Source organism: Homalodisca vitripennis, chromosome X (assembly GCF_021130785.1).
Source record: "Homalodisca vitripennis isolate AUS2020 chromosome X, UT_GWSS_2.1, whole genome shotgun sequence".
NCBI classification, from domain to species: domain Eukaryota; kingdom Metazoa; phylum Arthropoda; class Insecta; order Hemiptera; family Cicadellidae; genus Homalodisca; species Homalodisca vitripennis.
Window position 1 is genome coordinate 39696576 of NC_060215.1, and position 15976 is coordinate 39712551.

Consider the following 15976-nt stretch of genomic DNA (forward strand, 5'->3'; position numbering starts at 1 on the left):
TGTGAATATAAAGACAGCCATAGAAATTTATTAAGCAGCAATCCAGACATGGATTCAAGAAAATAATAAGAATATTGAAAACTTATGTAAAGTAGCTTTAAAAACATGAAAATGATTGTAGGATATCCTACTTCTGGAAGACCATATTTTGGAATTCAATTCTCATCTTATATCCAACATAAAAAAACTTAAATAGTCACTAATACCAATACTGGTGGTTTTTCTATACTTACATGAGTAAAATATAATTTTGTAATGCCCACTTGTACCTTTATCAGTTTTGTAGTTATTAACTGTTTTGTAAAGATAAAAAGAAACATGCATATCAAGAACTAAACAATGTAATACCATGATTTAACATTTTCTGCCCATTTTGACATGAAAAAATTATTTAACAAAGAATGTGTCATTAATAATAGCCCAACATTAATGTGTCAAGGGAGTCAGAGCCCAACTGAATACTTTGTACCTGCCAAAGGTGTCTAGTCAATGCAACTCAACACAAACACATGTTTATGTAAAGTATCAAGAATGTTACTGTCACTCCCCCCCCCACCCCCCAACCCAATACAACAATCAGAAAACCAGTTTTGGGTTAATAACAGCTAAGACAGCTAAGAATAGTAACAATTTTGTGAAATATGCATACTTAGAGTCAAATGACTATTCCCTCTATCAGAAAATGTTTAATGATCTTTTAGTTAAATTTGGTCAAAAACCTAACAACTTAAAAGTAAAATATTAGACTGAAATTAATTTTCCACATAATAGTCTCATATATACAAAATTATTTATTTTCTCTTCTAAGCATGCATAGTGTTTGTAATCTGCGAACCCTATTTATCAACCAATACAAGGAAACAGATAAATAGTTTTAAAATAGTTCCTCGAACCACATCTTACTTCTTATATGTTACAAATATAAGAAGCTTAGTACTTTATTTGTTAGCACTTGATGAAAAACAACTGGAAATATACATGAAAGTTTTAAAACCACAATGTATTGTAACCAACGAATATAGCTTTTCCAATCTGCAAAATCTTCCGTTGAAGCTTCCGTACTTAATTTATAATATTTAATGCTTGTTGCCAGACTACTCTATTTCTAATGAGAACAGTGATGGAAATGATCACTTGTACAGGCTTCCAACTAGCAGATCACGCTTTTGTTCCGGCAAGCTCAGTCCAACATGCACATTTATTTTACTTCCCCAAGCATGCTTGCAATATAAATGCAGCACAATAAAATCTTTACAAGTACCGTCAAGTGGCGTAACTTTGGCCAAAAATGTGATATACTCAGTTTTCTTTTTTTTTGTACATTTACTCTATGAATGACAGCAAACTATTGTATTTGACACGAAAACATTACTTGAATGTTTCTGTTTTGAAGGATACCACTTTTTATATCTTTAAAACCTCATAATACATATTTTAGATTTTTTTTAAGTGGCCAAAGTTACCAAAGGGTCGGGGTAACTTTCGCCACATAATATTTCATCATTTAAAACATATGTTACATGTGAAATAGGACAAAGTAACCTCTCCCTAGGGGCAACAATGACATAAGGGTTTTAATAATTGGCCATATCATCAGACAAAACTCTTTAATTTACCAAATTTAATTTTGAAAACAAAATAATGAGGATTATATTTAGTTGGTTTTAGAGTTAGGTCAACATAAATATGTTCTATATTTAGGTAAAAAGATCAAGTTCAGAAACTGAGAAATATCCCCTTTTGTTAGAAGTTAAGGTGGATTGATTTTGCATACGATTCCATTCCAGTTGTACACCAGTTGATCCATCTTCTGTGGCCAGATCTAGCATTTACTTTATTTCTCAATGCAATCTACTGTTGGGATTTCTTTCTCCTTCCCCTAGAAACCTGCAAATGAGTTCTGGATACTGATTTTTATTGTAAGAGACAGCAACAAAATCAACTTCTTTAAGTTGCTTTTTTTCTTCAAGAAATTGATGACAAGTACTATTTGCCACATCTTTCGAGATCTGATTCATCTTCGCTTTCTGACACATTTAAAGTGTAAGAATATTCATGAAGTGAAATGTTGTCTGAGTCTTCACTAGAACTTTCAACATTGATTTTCTTCCTCCTCTTCTTTGCTGGGGGTTTTCCTTTGGTGCCGGTACTTTTGCAGGTTCGCCCTCTTGTTGTAGCATGTCTTCATAGAAAATGTTTTTTCTTGATAAAGCATATAACTTCTTCCTTTTTTTTTCTTCCCTGTATTTTTTCTGAGTCATATTAGATAATCTCTTTTCTTAGATATGTGTTCAATAAAGACTTCACTGACATAACTTGTGTCAACACTCTTTTGAGGCAAGCATTCCAAGACTTTCTCCTTGTTCTGAGGAAATAGTCCAGCTTTTTTGAAACTAGAAACAACATTATTCGATTTGTCAGTATACAAAACATCAATAAGTTGTTTTAAAAGCTTTGGAAACACATCTTTGTGAATGTTTGACATATTCTTTCCATACTCCAACTCTTTCCAAGATGTTAGAATTTTCCGCCATATTGATTTCATAGGTAAAAAGTTTGCAATATCCAGAGGCTGCGTGAGGTGACTTGAATATGGAGGTAAACACACAAACCTTATGCTATGTTGCTCACATGCCTTGATTACTTCAAGGTTAATGTGTGAGGACAAGTTGTCCCCAATCAAAACTTTAGTTCAATATTGTTTTTTTCAACTTTAGGAGTAGAGCACTAAAAAACCAGTCCTCAAACGTTGCCATATCAAACCACCCTTTCTTTGTACGATTGTACCTGCAACCTTTTGGTCCTCCCCCAGTCCAAGTTGACCAAAGGTGGTCAGATTTGTATACCACGTAGGGGCTTAACATTTCTCCTACTGCATTTCTGTACATCATAAGGGATGTGCATGACTTGGTTGAATTCATAATACGTTCCAAGTATTTCACGCCTCTTTTGCAGATGACTTTCTTCTTACTCGGATTGTCTCGGAGGTTAGTTGCGTCATAATTCCACCGATTTTTGGGCAGTACATTTTTTATGGATTCGGTAAGATTTTCAAAATACTTAGTTAATATAATTTCTTCGTCAACTGCAGCTCACACAGTTTTAATGTTACTACATTCGCGCACAGTCAGTGTGAGATGTCGTTTTCTAAAAGCCCTCACCCACTCAATACTGGGTGGATTATTTTTGAAATGGCCTACTACAACCAGTTTTGTCAAAGTAGCCTTTAACTATAAATCTTAAGTCTTCCTCATTCATGGGAAAACTGAATTCAGCCATTTTGCATATATGCTTTGCAAAAGCTCTTTCATCTTCTTTATTTAAGACAGTTGGCCTTCCAGGCTTTTTGTTGAAACATTAATTTAATTTATTTTTAATTGTGCTTCTAGGAATATGGTAGGTTTTAGAGGTAGCTGTTTGGGTTATTCTATCTGTATTGATGTCATCAAGACATTATTTTAGGTGTCTGCAGAATAGTGGGCGTACCTGCGACTACCAATTTATCCTGTGTAAGTACTAGGCATTACTGCTATAGAACTGCATTCAAAATCCTAATCTAAAACCAAATAAACTAAATTTATAATATGTTACACTTAGCTATTACTTACATAAAAAACCCAACAAAAATAAAACAGAGAAAACATTATTTATGGTTAGGTTATGCCTTGGGGTAACTTTGGCCAATCATAAGCCTGGCCAAAGTAACCCCAATCTAGCATCTTTTAGGTTAGGTTAGTACATTTTGGTAAATAACTTTTTAATACTGAATTATGTCGTTTTGAAATACTTACTTGATTTGCAATAGGTAAAAAGTTTTTATTTTCCGGTAAAAGTTTGAAGATTAAATATTCAGTAGCTGTAACAATAAAAACTTTCAGCAACAGGTAGTACCAATCTACGAGAGTAAACTTTTTAGCACCACGATAATAATGTTCCTACAAATATACTGTACAAAGTGGTGTACAGGACAAATACACATCCAGATAGTAATACAAATGATAAAATCAGTCAAACCAGGAGTATAAAACTGAACATCTCTCCCCTAATGACTAATAACCAGACAAATCAAGTCATTACCACAGCACCTGGAGACAGCCAAACCAGCAGTAAAACACCAAACTCTACCCCCCTTAGGACCAACATGCAGACAAATACAACCCCTGGAAACAGCCAAACCAGCAGTAAAAAACTGAACCTTACTCCCCATTTGACCAACATCAAGACAACTCAAGGCACTAATACAACACCTGGAGATAGCCAAACCAGTAGTACAAAACTGAAACACCAATCCCTAACCAAGACCCATGCCACAACCCAACCTTGGACAAAAAAAGAAGAGCAAAGAAAACAAGCAAATCCTAAAGAAAAATGTATTTAGCATCTCCCTGCAAGTGTTTAAAAACAGGCTGCTACAACCAGCAGAAAACATTAAAATGCCAATAATATCCAAAAGTGCAGCTAATAACAAACAGCTAACAAATAACAAAAACACAAACCTTTTGGAAGAACAAAGGGATTCACTAAGTCATGACGAAGAAACAGAAACATCTGAAACAAGATAATTAAACGGAAAACACATTACAATTTCATCAATTAACACAAATAGTGGCCGCATCTCGAACCTAACCCAAGAGGACAACACAAAAATTAAAACCATAAAAGCTTTCTCTTTCCCCCCAGAGGAAACCCTATTATTGACCCCCAAATCACATCTGACACAGACCTGCCACAGACACGCGGGATTAACTTTCTGGACACAGACCAGGAAATTTCTCTCAACCCGATAACTTTCCCACAAACAGAGATGTCTTAAATATCACAGAGACTAATAACCAAGAAATTTTCGTTTAATAACTTTATTACAGCACTGGACAACCAGGGCAAAACACACATCCTAATATGCTTCTCATCAAAACAAAATAACTGGAAGAAAAAGCTGTTTCGCTTCCTAGAACTGGCCAATGACTGTATAAAGTTCTCTATACTATTCTCAATTAAATTGGAAGAAATCTTGAAAAGCATAAACCTAAACCAATCAAGTATCAGAGAACTCCTACAGGTTGTCCTACAATACTCCAGCAATGTATATTTACACCGCTTCCGCCTTTACACCCAAGACAAAGAGCTAAATAATAAATAAGGTCATAGATGACATCCTTGATGACACAATTGACAAGAATCAAAGAAAAATTGCAAGACTTTCTCCAAGGACATGTGAATCTATAGTTCATGGAGAACAGCACAAGGATCGCTTACACTACCAAGTACATACACACCTCCACAACCAACAACACCAAACAGAAACAACTTTATGCACGCAGCAATGCAAGAAAAGAGAGAACTGTGGAAATCTAAAGAAAGAAAGATACTTACACTCCTTGCTTCAACATATAAAGAATACAACATAAACCATATACATAAAGAACCCCTCAAGTTAGTAGATTTTTGTGAAAAACAAAAAATAAGTATGCCATCATAAATTTACAAACAGGAGAATTCTTAACCAAAACGGCCACAACAAAAGTATACCAATTTGGATTTGATGGTGCACGCTTTATTCATCTGACAGGAAATGAACAAAACAAATACAAAATGGCATCAGACAATGTCTGCATAAATGACAACATACTAACATCTGACAACACATACATTTTAAATGACCTAAGGCTCTACAACAGCATCAAACACATAAACATATCTATGATCCCTAACATCAAGCTAAACATTGTTAAAAGAGTGCCAGGATGTGGCAAAACAACCTTTATATTAAAAAATTACAGAGATGGTGATATTTTCCTATTCCCGACCAGAGATGCAGCACTAGACTTCCAGAAACGTTTCAATAACCAACATCCAAACCAGGAAAAAACTGCAAATGGCTCCTTAAGAACAGTTCATTAATTTCTTATTAACTCTACTAATCATTTGAAACAAGGAGGCAGGTATGCCAGGCTCATCATAGATGAAGCACTCATGTTACATGCTGGAGAGATCTTGTTTGCATCCTTCCTAGCAAAAGTGCATGACGTAATGCTTAACGGTAACACTAACCAAATCCCATACATAAATAGAACAAATCTGGAAGTAAAATAGTACAAAATCTCAGAAATAGGAACAACCACCAAGGTGCTTAACATGTCATACAGATGCACACGAACTACAGCATCTATTCTCTCTGGCTGTTATAGCCATGGAATGAAGACAACAAGCAGAGTTGAAATGGAACTAAGTCTCAAACCACATAAAGGCCTAAAGAATATTCATGAAATCCTTGAAAATGATGAATACACCTGCCTGGCCTTCAAACAGTCTGAGTAACGCGAACTAACAGCACTAGGATATAAAACTGCAACTATCCATGAATTCCAAGGAAGGCAAGCTGAGAAAATAGCAGTAATACGCACCTCCAGCAAACCTGAAGAAATATATGACTCAAAACCTCACTGTCTGGTAGCAATAACAAGACACACAGAATCCTTCATCTATATCACGCCAAATACACCCTGAGCAAATCGATAACTCATGCAAACAACCTGAACTCAAGAGAGTTAAGTTATGTTTCCACTAACACTCCTACTGAACCCACATCACAAGAAAGCAATAACCCTTATCCTCTGCCTGAAACTGCTGATGGAACAAAAACCCCAGGCAAAATAACAGGTTGTAATCCAAAACACTCCATGGAAAACATATCACAACCCCATTTTTTGCCACACATCAGTTCCCGACAGAAAAACACAAACCAAAGTCAACCAACTCTAATCTTCCTGAACCCGTGCCTGAAAAAAACCAAAAACAATCTAAAGCACATCATAGGCCACACAAAGTCACCATCATGCACTAAAATATAAATTGGCTCTCAAATACGTTGGACAGGCTGGGCCACTTCCTGAATGATCACTGCCCGGACCTTATAATATTAAAAGAACATGGCATATTTGAAGAAAACCTACAATACATGAACCTTGATGGGTACTCTCTAATCGGAGGTTTCACATGGAAAAATCATCAAAAAGGGGACGTTCTGGGGTAAGCAAAAAAAGGAAATAGAAAATAATCAAATAAAGCTCTTAAACACGAGCGGAGCTGAATCAGAACTTATATGTGAAACGGCCCTATTTCAAATAGCTATAAAGAAACACTCTATCCAAGTACTGAGAGTTTACAGAACGCCAAGTGCAAACCTGAACCATGCAGTCAACATTTTATCAGCCCAACTCGAAATCGCTCAATAAACAAAAAGGAAATTGATCCTTATGAGAGATATAAATGTTGACAACTTAGTTGAAAACAGTGACAACAACAAAATTGAAGAACTCCTCGCTTCCTCTGGTATTGTCCGAGAGAACCTATCATCTACACGAATTACTGTTGAAACGGCCAAATCTATCGACTGGATTTGTAAAAATATTGAAGACCAGCTCATCCAAACAGCTGTAATAACATCAGGTCTCAACAAAAAGTCTACAGATTGTTTCAAAACAAGTCTTCAGGGCCAAAACTGGGACTCTGTACTCTTAAAAAATTACACCAATTCAGCCTATAGTAACTTCCACGAAATCCTGCAGTAAACGCTAAACAGAACATGCCCTCAATTAAACAAATTGAAAGCCTTGTAAAAAAATACAGTGCTGGGATGCAGAATGTACAAAACTAAAGAAAATATATCCAAGCTCTAGAAAGAGAACAACTTACAGGATGCATTGAGGACAAGGTAGAGGCAGCAGCAAGAAAGGAAGATTACGACCTAAGACTAAAGTTTCTGAAACGAGAACAAGCAACAGCTCACATAGAACAAGCAGATAACAAGACCAAAGCACTATGGCAAGTAATAAATAACGAGAAGAAAGGTAAAATCAATCACAACCATTGAATGGAAGCTGCAAACAGGCAATGAAACCATACAAGACCCAGCAGACATAGCAAATTGCTTCAACAATGTTTTTGCCACAATTGCAGATAGAACATTTCAAGCCAGTAACATCAGCCCAAACCCCTTACAAGATGAACCAGCACCAGCAGCAAATTTTGAATTCCAATTTCAACCTGTGACACATTCTGATATAAAAAAGCCATAAACTTACTATAGGATGCTTCCTATATTATTGAATTATTTATAGGAATATATTTTTATTTTTAATTAAGAGAATTGTAAACTTATATAGTAAATTGAATTGTAAGATTGTGAACCTTCCAGCAGTGCTGAATTTCTTGTCAATTCGGGTTCAAGGAATGCTAGAAGCTTCCTTTTGTATGTAGGTATTGAGCACAAGGTTACATGTCTGGGTTGGATAGGTACCATTCAACTCAGACATTGTGTTGCTCAATTTTGATTGGCCAATGTTTAGCTTGATTAGATGGTGGGAGGGACTTCTAGATCCTTCCGGTGGCTTCAACCACGTTTTCAAGAAGATTCTTTGCTGTGTGCTCAGAGAGTGTAGACGTATTAAGGTTTAGCCTACTCTTGCCGTTTTGATTTTTCGGGAAGAAGGTTGAGTTTGTTGAGTTGTAAGATTAAAATTTATTTTCAAAATTTAAAGTCTCAAGTTTGAATTAATTAATCTATAATAGTCATTTTAGTTACTTGGAGAAGTCTTCAGCAGATGTGCGAGGTACTGTGAAAGTTAGAATTTAATATTGAAATAGAAAATTACTTGATGATCTTTTCCTGTTCAATTTGTTTAATCAGGAATAATCTACTGCAAAAGAAAATTTATTTAATCTTCTGAGATTCTATATATATTTTAACAAGTTCCTAAATTTAACATTCAAAGCCAAGCGGCATAATTCTAGATAATTCAATAATTTGTAAATTGGAAAATTTACAGAAAATAAGTGGTTTGAAATTGATACAATTTTGACTTTAACTGGTTGGACATTGTCTTTGTTCATAAATTAAATATTAATATTATCTTAATTTGTTTGATTTTTATTTTGAGAAGAAGTCGTATTTTATTATTTGTTGTATTTTATATTATAAGAAGATTATTTTTATTTTGAAGTTTAATGAAGATTTTTATTTTGAGTTTGTGTTGAAACATTAGCACTGAGAACTTGAAGGACACAATTATTGAATGATTGATTGATTGTTAGTTTTTAAGACTGGACTTGTGAACTTTTGATGGGTTAAAAACATGAAATAATTGAGAATAAATTCTAAGTAAAAAAGATAGCTTGGCGTTGCTGTATTATTGATTTTAAATTTTATTAAAATTACTATTATTTTATACTGAGTTTAATTATTGAATTCCATTGGAACTTGTGCATTCTTAAAATAAAGGGTTATTAGTTCAGAACACAATTAATCGCTCTTATACTAAAACAAAAATAGTTGTGATTTGTTTATAGAAGATAACCTTACTATAGACACGTTACATAATTGCGCAACTCTGCTAGGTATAATTGAGCGGTTGATGTGAAGGAGATTTGAACAGTGATTGGTGTTTGTGTGAACTTTTAAGGAAGATTAAATTAATTGATAAATTATTTTTAATAAAAAATAATTCTGTTAGGAATAAACTCTAATATAAAGTGACTTTTGTGAACAGTACTGAACTTTAATTAGTGAACGATGTCGCTGAAGGTGGACCTACTTAGTAAAGACGAACTGTTGTTTGAAATTAAATTTAGGGGTGTTTATCCTAAACCGGTCTGTGGCAGTAAAGTCAAGAAAAAGATTATGACAACTTATTAAATTAGAGCTAGTAGTCAATGTGGAACATCTTAAGGGGGATATCAATATATAATGATTGTTATGGAAGATATGAAAATATTCGCTTTGTTCTTCCACTGCGTGAAATAAGATCAGTAATGTGTTTTAAGAGCCTTAGAAAAATAGTATTACTTAATAATTTCTCATTACCTGAATATATAGTGGATGACAATGCAACTTGTTTAACTACTGAAGAATACAAATATTTTTTTTTTAATTAAAAGGGGAGTGTCTACCTACGAAGTTTTAAATCAAGTTTTTATTGTTTATTATTCTGAAAATAAAAGAGGATGGGCTAAAGATTTGGGAAAATTCAGTTGTCACTAAATTGCACATTCAATGAAAGTGTGAAATCAACCCCGTTTGAACTGTTGTTTAGTTATAAACCAAATAATAGTTTAAGTTTGAGGTGGAATCTGAAGGACTTAATAGATAATGAATTAAGGGGAAAGAATAAAAATAAATTAATCAGTGCAGTCAAAAAATTTGAAGCAAACAATGTTTGAAAAATCAGAAACTAAGTAAATATGGTAACAATGTTAGATTTAAGAAGGGTGATATTGTGTAATTGTAAAGTTAATTTTCAGAGAAAGAAGTTTGGATGCCATTAACGAAGGACCCTACAAAATTATTGCAGTAATTTTAGATGTCAGTTTTTATGGTGCAAGATCTGAGAGATGCAAATGTATATAAGCGAGTTCACAGCATGAACATGAAGGTGGTAAAACAATGATGGTAAAATGAATATAGGTGTAGAAAGTGTATGGTGTAAATTTCAGGGTAGGACATGGACTGTGAGTCTTTTAATACATGAAACTTGTACTATTAATGAATATGTGATAATGTGAGATTTGATAAACAAACCAATTAGTTATAGATATTACTAATGTTTTATTAAATCTACATACATGTTACCATATGAGTGAAAGTACAATGAGACGTGTGTGGTAAGGGTAGGACATGGACTGTGAGTGTTTAATATATGAAACTTGTACTATTAATGAGTATGTAATAATGTGAGATTTTTATAAACAAACCAATTAGTTATAGATATTACTAATGTTTTATGAAATCTACATACATGTTACCATATGAGTGAAAAGTACAATGAGACATGTGTTTATTTCACGCATACAGACACACTATATATATTTGGTGAATGTGAGTCCTATCCTACCGATTGTAATAACAAATTTGGATGGAAAAATAATCTGTATTTGTTGTGGAAATCCCAGGTTGTGGTCTATAACATGAAATGTTCCAACAACCCTGAGTAAATGTTTACACAGTGAAAGTGAGAAAGAACAACATGATATTACCTCATTATAAGTACTAAACTAAGATTAAAATAATTAAGTGAAAAAGGATACAGCTTATATATAATTGTTACCTGGATTGGTTATCCATAATAACTTAACAAGTAACTAGCACTGATTAAAATTAAAATAAAAAGAATTTAACTTGTATTAATTTGCACCACAATGATTATCAAAATTTTTAAAGAAAGAACATTATTTTAACAGCACTGCACTGCACAGTTAAAGATGAGAAGAGATGAATCTCGTAGAAAGCTCCTTATGGTAAAAATTTGTGCTGTGGATTATTGAAGGTTGATGACTGACGAAATAAATGTATTTATGAAATAACTTAAACGTTTTGGGGGTATACAAAGAATTCTACTGAGTGAGTAAAAAGGGACATTTGATGATTTAACCTTTACAGATATACTTTTAAAGGGTTCTAAATAAATGTTTCATATGGAACCATTGCTGAGAACGAGACAAATTCAAAACCAGGGAACGAAGTCATGGGGTGTGAGCGAGGTGAAGGAGATGACCGAGCTGGAACCAGGAGCAGTCTGCAGAATAACCTGCTTCGGAAGGGACTGTCGTTATCAGCGGGCCTCACAAACAAAGGACCGAGATAAGATTGTTAACTGCTCTCGATCAATAACCAGGACCGTTATCTACAGACTTTCCATTTCTAAATTCATCGAAATAGTTAGTTTTAGAATACTTACTTTACATTTAAATTAATGAATTATGTAAAAATATGAGTCTTGTATTTGCTTAAAATTGATTTCAAAATTAATCAATTGTTTATGTACTGACTAATATTTTATTGATTGTTGAACTAAAGTTGTAATAATTAAATAATTACTTCTAAAGATCTTTTAAAATTTTGATTTAATGATAATAAATATAAAACATCAATTGTATTTGCATCATTTGTATATTAGATCATTGTATTTGCTTAAATTCATTTTAAAAATTAATCAATTGTTTATACACTGACTAGTATCTTATTGATTGTAAAAGTAAACTTGTTATAATTAAATAATTAGTTTTAAGGATCTTTAAAACTTTTGACTTAATTGTAATAAATTCAAAATAGGTTATTATACTTTATGTACTTTTAAGGTACAAAACAAACTTGGAGAATTAAGGTTTTAAAATTCAAAGATTTGTAACAATAAATAATATTTTAGTAGTCTAATTGATGTTAAGAAACATAGTATATATATATTTAACTTTCATTAATAATTCTTGTTTGTTTACATTTTAAACTTTGTTTGTAAACATATGTTTCATCAGTTTTGGACTTAACCAAACATTAAATGTAAATATTTGATTTATATATAGCTGAGTCTTGTTAGGTAACAAGATTATAGTGATTCTAAAATAATTGATTGTTTTTGATGTAGTGTAATTAAATTAACAGAATAAATTATGGTTTTCAATAGAATAATGTTTAGAGAAGTAACTTAGTGTTTTTAAAACTGTAAACTTAATTGATGATGTACTAATTTAAATATTCTGAACTTAAAATTGAATTTAACTTGTTTTTATTGTAGGTGATTAGGTAAACATATTGTAAGTAATTGTAAGTAAACATATTGTAGGAAGAAATTATTCTTTGATCTGCTTGGTTTTAAGGGATATTCAAGGTTGAACTTTGTAAGGTGAATGTTGTATAAAAAAATTTTTTTTTATTTCTGGGTAAAAGGTAGGTGAGGTCTCTAAAGCCTCTTGCTAATTGATGTTAGTAGTTTGTCACTCATTATTACTAAAGCCTCTTGCTAATTGATGTTAGTAGTTTGTCCTCATTATTAATAAAGCCCCTTGCTAATTGATGTTAGTAGTTTTGCCCGTATTATTACTAGAAGCCTTGCTTCTAGCATTGAAGGTAGGGAGGATATAGGATGCTTCCTATATTATTGAATTATTTATAGGAATATTTTTATTTTTAATTAAGAGAATTGTAAACTTATATAGTAATTGAATTGTAAGATTGTGAACCTTCCAGCAGTGCTGAATTTCTTGTCAATTCGGGTTCAAGGAATGCTAGAAGCTTCCTTTTGTATGTAGGTATTGAGCACAGGTTACATGTCTGGGTTGGATAGGTACCATTCAACTCAGACATTGTGTTGCTCAATTTTGATTGGCCAATGTTAGCTTGATTAGATGGTTGGGAGGGACTTCTAGATCCTTCCGGTGGCTTCAACCACGTTTTCAAGAAGATTCTTTGCTGTGTGCTCAGAGAGTGTAGACGTATTAAGGTTTAGCCTACTCTTTGCCGTTTTGATTTTTTCGGGAAGAAGGTTGAGTTTGTTGAGTTGTAAGATTAAAATTTATTTTCAAAATTTAAAGTCTCAAGTTTGAATTAATTAATCTATAATAGTCATTTTAGTTACTTGGAGAAGTCCTTCAGCAGATGTGCGAGGTACTGTGAAAGTTAGAATTTAATATTGAAATAGAAAATTACTTGATGATCTTTTCCTGTTCAATTTGGTTTTAATCAGAATAATCTACTGCAAAAGAAAATTTATTTAATCTTCTGAGATTCTATATATATATTTAACAAGTTCCTAAATTTAACATTCAAAGCAAGCGGATAATTCTAGATAATTCAATAATTTGTAAATTGGAAATTTACAGAAAATAAAGTAGTTTGAAATTGATACAATTTTGACTTTAACTGGTTGGACATTGTCTTTGTTCATAAATTAAATATTAATATTATCTTAATTTGTTTGATTTTTATTTTGAGAAGAAGTCGTATTTTTATTATTTGTTGTATTTTAGATTATAAGAAGATTATTTTATTTTGAAGTTTAATGAAGATTTTTATTTTGAGTTTGTGTTGAAACATTAGCACTGAGAACTTGAAGGACACAATTATTGAATGATTGATTGATTGTTAGTTTTAAGACTGGACTTGTGAACTTTGATGGGTTAAAAACATGAAATAATTGAGAATAAATTCTAAGTAAAAAAGATAGCTTGGCGTTGCTGTATTATTGATTTTAAATTTTATTAAAATTACTATTATTTTATACTGAGTTTAATTATTGAATTCCATTGGAACTTGTGCATTCTTAAAATAAAGGGTTATTAGTTCAGAACACAATTAATCGCTCTTATACTAAAACAAAAATAGTTGGTGATTTGTTTATAGAAGATAACCTTACTATAGACACGTTACACTTACTCAAACCAAAAACCTCTTCAGGCATTGACGAGATATCAGCAAAACTAACCAAGAGTTAACAATCCCCCTGAAAGATATTACAAATAAATCACTCCAACAAGGAATTTTCCCTGATCTACTGAAAATTGCAAAAGTGTAGCCGAAATACAAAAATGGCAAAACCACCAGCACAGGCAGCTATAATAGACCAATTTCCCTCATCTTGACTTTCTCAAAAACAATAGAAAAAGTAGTTCTGGAAAAACTTCTCCTTCACCTACTACAGCAAAACAAACTGCTCACAAGCCAAAAACATGGATTTCTAAAAGGAAGGTCAACTGCCACTGCCCTGATACAATTCACAGAACATATAATTGACGAACTAGAAGAGGGAAACAAAGTAACAAGCCTATTCCTAGACTTTAGCAAGGCCTTCGACTGTCTTAATCATAACAGACTACTTTCCAAATTAAGAGCTCTAGGTGTGACAGGGACAATGGAAAATTGGTTTTACAGCTACCTACATGACAGGAGGCAGCTTATCGAGATACAGTACACAAATAACAACATCAAACAGAAGATCAAATCAGAACTCATCAGTCTACGTAGAGGAGTTCCGCAAGGCTATGTCCTAGGCCCCATACAGTACCTCCTATTGACAAATGACCTCCCAAGCTGGCTACAAGACTCCTGCCATACAGTAATGTACGCCGACGATACAGCCATCACACTGGCACATAGATCACTGGAAACACTCACCAGAAACACTAACACCGCCCTCAACATTACCAAACAGTACTGCACAACAAACGAACTGTTTCTTAATGAAAAGAAAACAGTCCAGCTAACCTTTACTACCAGAAACAAAAACAACACTAACATACCACTACCAGATATAGAGTCAAAAAACAGCACAAAGTACCTTGGAATAAAATAGATTCTTCCCTGTCCTGGACAGCGCACGTAGATGGCCTCTGCAAAAAGCTCTCATTATGCACTTATGTCATTAGGAGACTAAAACAAATAATTGGCTTGGAAGCAGAAAAAACAGCATACTTTGCCTTATTTGAATCACATATGAGGTATGGTATTGCAACCTGAGGAGGCACAAGTAATACCAATCTAGAGAGGATTCTGGTACAACAAAAAAGAGCAATCAGATGCCTTGTAAATATCGCCCCACAAGACACTTTTAAAGAGCTAAAGATCCTCACACTAGTATCACTTCACACTCAAGAAGTGATTCTACATGCTGTTAATACAGCACAGCTCAGGCATAGAGACATGCACCAGAACAATACTCGTCATGCTGCAGACTTCACACTACCAACTCACCACCTCAGCCTGTTTGGAAGGAAACTCTCATACAAGGGAGCAGCATATTTCAACCGCCTACCAGACCATCTCAAACAAGAACCAATCAAGTCACTCAAGAGAAAGCTAAATCTATGGCTACAAGACAATCCTTACTACACAGAAAAGGAATTTCTTGACAACTAAACATGTTTAATTTTATGAATCCCATGACTCATAAACCTATGTATTGACTTTTAAGTATTGACTCGAAGTACTGTTCTCAAAGAATATGTCATTAAAGTATATTGTCTATTGCCCATTCCCTATTATGTATATAAAAGTGAAACATCTGGTGCCACTACAAAAAAAAACATATTTTTACCTCATAGTAGCCAAAGTTACCCAGGCTGGCCAACTAACCCCACCTGACGGTACAAAACAATATAAATCAGGCACTACAAGATGACACATACTACTTCTTTTAATGGAGATTTAGTT

At 33.3% G+C, this 15976-nt stretch overlaps 1 protein-coding gene across 5 annotated transcripts in view; it reads right to left on the minus strand.

Moving 5' to 3' along the window:
* Positions 1-15976, minus strand: part of LOC124368941 (peregrin) — a 146140-nt gene that overhangs the window by 118741 nt on the left and 11423 nt on the right. The window lies entirely within an intron of this gene.